General features: G+C 41.8%; 1 non-coding gene and 1 pseudogene across 1 annotated transcript in view; both read left to right on the top strand.

The window, feature by feature from the left end:
* The first annotated feature begins 6,611 nt into the window (after positions 1–6,611).
* Positions 6,612–6,763, top strand: LOC142356006 (5.8S ribosomal RNA; annotated as a pseudogene).
* A 1,683-nt stretch (positions 6,764–8,446) lies between these two features.
* Positions 8,447–8,911, top strand: part of LOC142356007 (large subunit ribosomal RNA) — a 3,522-nt gene continuing 3,057 nt past the window's right edge. Inside the window, exon 1 of the ribosomal RNA XR_012761341.1 lies at positions 8,447–8,911. This exon is cut by the window's right edge and continues 3,057 nt beyond it. This is a non-coding gene — a ribosomal RNA (large subunit ribosomal RNA).

The following is an 8,911-nucleotide window of genomic DNA, read 5'->3' as shown; positions in this document are numbered from 1 at the left end:
AGCTATGAGTAACCTTAATTGGACACGGCAATTATTGCTGACCGGTGAAACTTTCGCATGGGAAAGACACACACACTTCTTGACAAAGCAATAAGTATTATGCTGTTTCTAGTACGCGAAAGCAGAAACATCAGCATGTGAAAGTTGTGAAGTTGAAGAATTTTTGTGTTGAGTACGATGTTGTTACTAGTAACCATGTCGACAGCTGAGAACTGTTCTCTAACCAATAGAAGGTGAAACTTCTGTATGTGAAAAGGCAATTTGAGCGAGATTTCTTAGCAGACTAGTATTATGTTGTTTCTAGTAGGCGAAAGCCGAAACATCAACATGTGAAAATCTGATATTAAATCCTCAATCATTTTCCCTAGTATTATACAGCTACTAGTAGCCGTAATTGGTCAGGGAAACATTGTTGACCGGTGAAACTTCACATGGGAAAGACACACAAATTACTTGACAAAACAATAAGTATTATGCTGTTTCTAGTATGCGAAAGCAGAAACATCAGCATGTGAAAGTTGTGAAGTTGAAAAGTTTTTGTGTTGAGTACGGTGTTGTTACTAGTAACCATGTCGACAGCTGGAAAGCTGTTCTCTAACCAATAAAAGGTAAAACTTCTGTATCTGAAGAGGCGGCGTGATTGAGATTTTTAACAGACTAGTATTATGTTGTTTCTAGTAGGCGAGAGCCGAAACATCGACATGTGAACATCTGGTTTTTAAATCATGAGTCAATTCTCCCTAGTATGATACAGTTGTTAGCCGGTATTGGTAACAGTAGAACAGAGATTTGGAGGGCAAAACCTGCTCATGGGAAATGCTCACAGAGCGCTATCTACCAGTACACATAGTATTATGCTGTTTCTAGTACGCGCGAGCCGAAACATCAGCAAGTGAAATGTGTAATCGTGGGTAACTCTAAGTGTGTAGAGTACTGTGTAGTAACTAGTAGCCATGCCAAAGCATGCATTGAAACTCTTCGTGATTTAAAAAGCTCAAAGCAAGATTGACGAGGCCGCAAGGCTATGTCTTTCTAAATTCGAACAAATCGAAAGATTGTTCAAAGTACAATTAAACTGATTGATCCTGTCAGTTGCCATATGCTTGTCTGAAAGACTAAGCCATGCATGTGCAAGCGAAGCTTGAAAAAGTGGAACCGCGAATGGCTCATTAAATCAGTTACTATCTATTAGTTGATTTGCAAGCTAAATGAATAACTGCGGTAACCCTGCAGCTAATGCATGCTGATTGTCCGACACTGTCGGAGACTTTTACAAGACTACACCGGGTGATTTGCTAAGTACAGACACATCCCGTGATGAGTCCTAGTAACTGAAAGATCCCAGATAGCTTCGGCTTGGGGACGGAACTTCCGAATTTCTGACCTATCAACCTATGATGGTAGTGTAACGGACTACCATGGTTGTGACGGGTAACGGGGAATCAGGGTTCGATTCCGGAGAGGGAGCCTTAGAAACGGCTACCACATCCAAGGAAGGCAGCAGGCACGCAAATTACCCACTCTCCGCACGAGGAGGTAGTGACTAGAAATAATGATATGAACCTTTATGGTTTGTAATCAGAATGGAATGGACTTAAAAGCTCCATTGATGAACGAGTAGAGGGCAAGTCTGGTGCCAGCAGCCGCGGTAATACCAGCCTCTACAAGCGTATGCAATAGTTGCTGCGTTTAAAAAGCTCATAGTTGGATCTGTTTGAGTAGAACGGCAACATGGTCTTCAGTTAAATCTGTTGACTCGTTCCGCTCATCCTTCGCATCGAAGAAATAGTTTGCACTTAAATGTGACGAACTGTGGAAACGGTGTTTTCACCCTGAGAAAATTAGAGTGTTCAAAGCATCCTTTGGGATCGAATAATAAAGCATGGAATAATGGAGAATGACCCGCTACTCGATTGATGCCGGTTGGCTGAGTGCGGTAATGATTGAAAGGAACAGACGGGGGCATTTGTATTGCTACGTTAGAGGTGAAATTCTTGGATCGTGGCAAGACAAACTACTGCGAAAGCATTTGCCAAGAATGTTTTCATTAATCAAGAACGAAAGTCAGAGTATTGAAGAGGATTAGATACCCTCGTAATTCTGACCATAAACTATACCAACCTACAATTTGTCAAAGTCGATCTTGACTTGGCAAGAGATTAACCGGGAAACCAAAGTTTATTGGTTCCGGGGGAAGTATGGTTGCAAAATCGAAACTTAAAGGAATTGACGGAAGGGCACCACCAGGAGTGGAGCCTGCGGCTTAATTTGACTCAACACGGGAAAACTCACCCGGTCCAGACATCTTAAGGATTGACAGATTGAATATCTTTCATGATTATATGGGCGGTGGTGCATGGCCGTTCTTAGTTAGTGGAGTGATCTGTCTGGTTAATTCCGATAACGAACGAGATCTTCTCCATCTAAATAATGAAATTCACTATATGTGAATTCAAACACTTCTTAGAGGAACTATGCGGAATTAAATACCGCAGATGAAGTGAGGCTATAACAGGTCTGTGATGCCCTTAGATGTTCTGGACTGCACGCGCGCTACACTGTGTACTTTTAGATTGAGTACTCAGCCCTTGGTCCGAAATGGACTGGGCAATCAGAGAAAAGTACAGCGCTTCAAGGGGATCGTCTGTTGTAACTTGCAGACGTGAACCAGGAATTCCTGGTACTTATGAGTCAACAACTCATAGGGATTACGTCCCTGCCCTTTGTACACACCGCCCGTCGCTACTACTGATTGGATAGTTAAGCAAGAATTGCAAATTCCTACTGTTGGGACTTCGGTCTCCGGCAACGGGATGAAGCGGATCGAGCTTAATTGTCTAGAGGAAGTAAAAGTCGTAACAAGGTTTCCGTAGGGGAACCTGCGGAAGGATCAGTGATTGATTCCTTCGGGCATGGCTGCTGGTAGAGGCCATGTCTGTAGTGCGCATGACGCTCTGTCGCTAGAGATTGCTTGGCAACCAATCTCGAATTATGTATCGAGCTCAAAAACTACTTGTGTGGATACATAGTTCAGCAGTCATGGCAAGGGACTGCTTAAAGGGAGACTAGTTAGCAAAAGCAGCCTAGCAGAACTGCAGCTATCTAGATCTCAGAAGCTGGGTTATAGAAGCCCAGCTATAGACTTGTGAATGAGAAAGGCCTAAAAAGGTCCACAAGTCGCGTGGTTAGAACCGACACGCAAAAATCCCAGCGAGTGACAGAGCGTTGCGCTGTTCAGTGGGAAAGAGTTGAGCTACTCGGGGCGCCCACTGAACTTGCTCCGAGCCAAAGGCTCGAAAAAACACAGCTTAGCCTCAGATCCTTTACATAGAAGGCTAGCTAAAATAAACTTACCTTGGACGAGGGTAAAGTTTAGTCAGTTCTTAGGGGAGAGTAATCCACAGCTTCTCGCCCTCTGAACATTCTCCCAGATATGTAGGTCTGGGAGAGTCTCCTCCTGTTCTTCGGAATCTGGAGGTAGACAAAGACAGTACGATACGATCTTGCATCGGGATGACTAACCGATAATGATCATAATCTGACAATTTTTCCGGCTTGAGGCACCGGAGTCAGATTAAAGACACATACTGAACTAAAGGCGTATGTGCAAAGCTTGTCGGAGTGTAGAGAGTCAAGCTGAGTTGACTCGTCACGTGGTGATGACAACAGCCATGTGCAAAACACTCACAACTTTATCGTCTATGTGGAAAAGGTTGCTAACAGCGCTCTCTATGAGAGGCCCTCGCATATAACTATACGAGGAAAAGGCGATAGAGTTGTTTGAATGTGGGGCAGGTTCATCGACAAGCTAAGTTGATCACATTCTTGTTGTGGCATCCTACTAGAATTGGTCACGGTCTGCACCAACTCTCCCCAAGTTGGCCAGACTTAAAACTAGAAATAAGGTTTGCAGCTATGTGAACCTAGAAACTGTAAAGGAGTTGAAAGAACTTAAAGGAATTGAAAGAGGCCTTGAGGTATATCCTCTTGGTAAAGACCCACAAAAGCTCACAAAAGTGGCTTCGAAGGGCAAAACTGGTTCATCCAAAACAATTGGAGAGCTTAAAGCAGAACCAATTCGAATGAAACACTATTGGTGAAACTTCATCATGAGAACGTCACAAGCTGATCACGCTCTATGATATGACTAGTATTATGTTGCTTCTAGTAGGCTAAGCGCAAGCCGAAACATCAACATGTGAAAGTCGTAGAATTTTGCAATCAAACTGTGGCTAGTACTGTGATGTTACTAGTAACCTGGTGTTCCGTCATATGGCCAAGAGAGCATTTGAAGGCGAAACTTCTGCATGGGAAAGCTGCATCATGATCAAAATTTTATATCGAGTATTATGTTGACGTTAGTAGGCCTTGGCCGAAAACGCAGCATGTGAAAGGTATAGATAAAAGTTATTGTTGCAGTCAGTACTGTGTAGTTACTAGTAGCTGGATTTAAGCTCAAAATGAGACACTGTTGGTGAAACTTCATCATGAGAATGTCACAAGCTGATCAAGCTCTATGATATGACTAGTATTATGTTGCTTCTAGTAGGCTAAGCGCAAGCCGAAACATCAACATGTGAAAGTCGTAGAATTTTGCAATCAAACTGTGGCTAGTACTGTGATGTTACTAGTAACCTGGTGTTCCGTCATATGGCCAAGAGAGCATTTGAAGGCGAAACTTCTGCATGGGGAAGCTGCATCATGAACAAAAGTTTATATCGAGTATTATGTTGACATTAGTAGGCCCTGGCCGAAAGCGCAGCATGTGAAAGGTATAGATAAAAGTTATCGTTGCAGTCAGTACTGTGTAGTTACTAGTAGCTGGATTTAAGCTCGAAATGAGACACTGTTGGTGAAACTTCATCATGAGAACGTCACAAGCTGATCACGCTCCATGATATGACTAGTATTATGTTGCTTCTAGTAGGCTAAGCGCAAGCCGAAACATCAACATGTGAAAGTCGTAGAATTTTGCGATCAAATTGTGGCTAGTACTGTGATGTTACTAGTAACCTTGTGTTACGTCATATGGCCAAGAGAGCATTTGAAGGCGAAACTTCTGCATGGGGAAGCTGCATCATGAACAAAAGTTTATATCGAGTATTATGTTGACGTTAGTAGGCCCTGGCCGAAAGCGCAGCATGTGAAAGGTATAGATAAAAGTTAGCGTTGCAGTCAGTACTGTGTAGTTACTAGTAGCTGGATTTAAGCTCGAAATGAGACACTGTTGGTGAAACTTCATCATGAGAACGTCACAAGCTGATCACGCTCTATGATATGACTAGTATTATGTTGCTTCTAGTAGGCTAAGCGCAAGCCGAAACATCAACATGTGAAAGTCGTAGAATTTTGCAATCAAACTGTGGCTAGTACTGTGATGTTACTAGTAACCTTTTCTTACGTCATATGGCCAAGAGAGCATTTGAAGGCGAAACTTCTGCATGGGGAAGCTGCATCATGAACAAAAGTTTATATCGAGTATTATGTTGACGTTAGTAGGCCCTGGCCGAAAGCGCAGCATGTGAAAGGTATAGATAAAAGTTATCGTTGCAGTCAGTACTGTGTAGTTACTAGTAGCTGGATTTAAGCTCGAAGTGAGACACTGTTGGTGAAACTTCATCATGAGAACGTCACAAGCTGATCACGCTCTATGATATGACTAGTATTATGTTGCTTATAGTAGGCTAAGCGCAAGCCGAAACATCAACATGTGAAAGTCGTAGAATTTTGCGATCAAATTGTGGCTAGTACTGTGATGTTACTAGTAACCTTGTGTTACGTCATATGGCCAAGAGAGCATTTGAAGGCGAAACTTCTGCATGGGGAAGCTGCATCATGAACAAAAGTTTATATCGAGTATTATGTTGACGTTAGTAGGCCCTGGCCGAAAGCGCAGCATGTGAAAGGTATAGATAAAAGTTAGCGTTGCAGTCAGTACTGTGTAGTTACTAGTAGCTGGATTTAAGCTCGAAATGAGACACTGTTGGTGAAACTTCATCATGAGAACGTCACAAGCTGATCACGCTCTATGATATGACTAGTATTATGTTGCTTCTAGTAGGCTAAGCGCAAGCCGAAACATCAACATGTGAAAGTCGTAGAATTTTGCAATCAAACTGTGGCTAGTACTGTGATGTTACTAGTAACCTTTTCTTACGTCATATGGCCAAGAGAGCATTTGAAGGCGAAACTTCTGCATGGGGAAGCTGCATCATGAACAAAAGTTTATATCGAGTATTATGTTGACGTTAGTAGGCCCTGGCCGAAAGCGCAGCATGTGAAAGGTATAGATAAAAGTTATCGTTGCAGTCAGTACTGTGTAGTTACTAGTAGCTGGATTTAAGCTCGAAGTGAGACACTGTTGGTGAAACTTCATCATGAGAACGTCACAAGCTGATCACGCTCTATGATATGACTAGTATTATGTTGCTTATAGTAGGCTAAGCGCAAGCCGAAACATCAACATGTGAAAGTCGTAGAATTTTGCGATCAAACTGTGGCTAGTACTTTGATGATGCTTGTAGCCAACCGAATTGGTTGAAAAGCCCAATAAGTAAGCTAACTTGGGAGAGCTTGTTGGAAACCAAATGCTACTAGATTGGTCCAAATACATCCTTCAACAGGGGATCACTTGGCTCGCTTTACGAAGAGGAGCACAGCTATATGTGTTAATTCGGTATGAATCGCAAGATTTGTTTACCGACCTCTCTAACGCAAAAGGCGGTCTCGGCTTCGGCTGTTGACTGCGTCCGATTCAGGGTTATATAACTCTCGATTGAACACATTGATGTTCTATTGTTGGTGCTTCCAATAAAATTGGAACACTTAAAGCAGAACCGATTCAAATAATAGCATTCTGATCAATGATTGCATTCCTTGATCAAGAACTGCTGGAGTCATTGTGATGGCGAATTTTCTTCATAAGAAAATTGCAAAGAGACGGAACTTAATGAGACTAGTATTATGTTGTTTCTAGTAAGCGGAAGCTGAAACAGCAACATGTGAAAATCAAGTTTTGTTCAATGATCTCGAGGCGATAAGTACTATGAAGCAACTAGTAGCCTAAGCATGACTCAGATTTGAGACAGTCAAAAAGACTGGCGAAACTTCTTCACATGAAAGTTACATAGAGAACTACAAATGTATACAGCGAGTATTATGTTGTTTCTAGTAGGCGAAAGCTGAAACATCAACATGTGAAAGTTGTCTGCAAACTGTAGAACGATATGTGATTAGTACTGTGCTGTTACTAGTAGCCAGTCTGACTGTAGAAGCCAAGACAAAGGGAAACTAATGCATCTGAAAAGGACAAGTTATGGAAAGGTATGCACGATAAGTATTATGTTGTTTCTAGTAAGCGGCAGCTGAAACATCAACATGTGAACGTCGTTGTGTACAGTAACCTAGAACTATATAGTCCTTAGTAACGTGCATTTACTAGTACCTGTAATTGGTATTCAGACTCAGGCAGTTTGGAATAGTTTGGCAAAGATGCACCAGAGAAAACTGGGATTTGATACAGAAATTGTTGAATACAAGTATTATGCTGCTTCTAGTAGGTTGAATCCGAAACATCAGCATGTGAAAATTGAAAACATTTCTGGTTCGAATTGTCACAAGTATTTGGTGATCTGAGTAGCCAAACTCACTACAACGCCAATTGAAGGCAAAAATTCTCAACGGGAAAAGCTATTCTCATTGAATGAGCTAACAAGACGAGTATTATGTTGCTTCTAGTAGGCGAAAGCCAAAACATCAACATGTGAAAGTCTTGCTGAACAAATTTAATGTTGTTGAGCTCAGTACCGTGTGAATTAGTAGCCATAATTGGCGAGCGAAAATTGAACTGGCGAAACTTCGTCTTTGGAAAATTGCAGATGCCGAGCACTTATTTTGCAACGAGTATTATGTTGACTGTAGTAAGCGAAAGCCGAAACAGCAACATGTGAAAGCTGTTGAAATTTGTGGTCATTTTGCAATAAGTACAAGGAGTGTAACTAGTAGCCAGGTCAAAATTTGGGATAAGAATGAGCAAAAATTCTGCATGAGAACAGTTGAAATTATGAAACTAAATTACAAAGACTAGTATTATGTTGTTTCGAGTACGCGAAAGCGGAAACATCAACATGTGAACGTTTGTAACGAAGTTTCGTTAATTTTCAGCCTAGTACTGAGCAAGAACGAGTAGCCTCATCTCCAATCCCACGCAAAATGTAGTGAAATATGTGAGTGAACCTTATTCACGGTGAGGGTTTCCCGAGGTCTGTATTGCAGCGAGTATTATGTTGCTTCTAGTAAGCGAAAGCTGAAACAACAACATTTGAAAGTTGGAATTAATGACTGAATGGAAACTTCGACCTGTGTTTGATAGTAGTAGCGAACAAAACTGCTGAATCGGTTTCTGTCTCATATTGGTCAGTGAACCAATTAAGAGACAATCAACTACATAACCTGAATTGGGCGAGAGAACCCCCTTAACTTAAGCATATCAGTAAGGGGAGGAAAAGAAATCAACTGAGAATCCCTTAGTAATGGCGAATGAACAGGGAAAAGCTCATCGGGAAGAGAAATGGCAACATTTCTCGGTGTCCGGTATGGTTTGATGCTAGACTGGTGAATTTGTCCTGATGTCTACTGGAAAGTAGCATCAAAGAAGGTGAAAATCCTGTAAAGGTCATTTTCGATACCAGTCATAATGGCTCATTCCTATGAGTAGAGTTGTTTGAAAGTGCAACTCGAAGCTGGAGATATGTCTCTCCAAAAGCTAATTATAAAGCGAGACCGATAGTAAACAAGTACCGTGAGGGAAAGTTGAAAAGCACTCTGAAGAGAGAGTGAAAAGTACGTGAAACTGTTGAAGGGGAACTGGAGTGAGCGTTACCATACTCAATGCCTTGATATTATATTCTCG

This window comes from Convolutriloba macropyga, unplaced genomic scaffold (genome assembly GCF_964194025.1).
Source record: "Convolutriloba macropyga unplaced genomic scaffold, txConMacr16.3 SCAFFOLD_2959, whole genome shotgun sequence".
In the NCBI taxonomy this organism is placed as follows: Eukaryota; Metazoa; Xenacoelomorpha; order Acoela; family Convolutidae; genus Convolutriloba; species Convolutriloba macropyga.
Note: the sequence above shows the minus strand (reverse complement) of the source record. Positions and strands in the feature narration are given on the sequence as shown.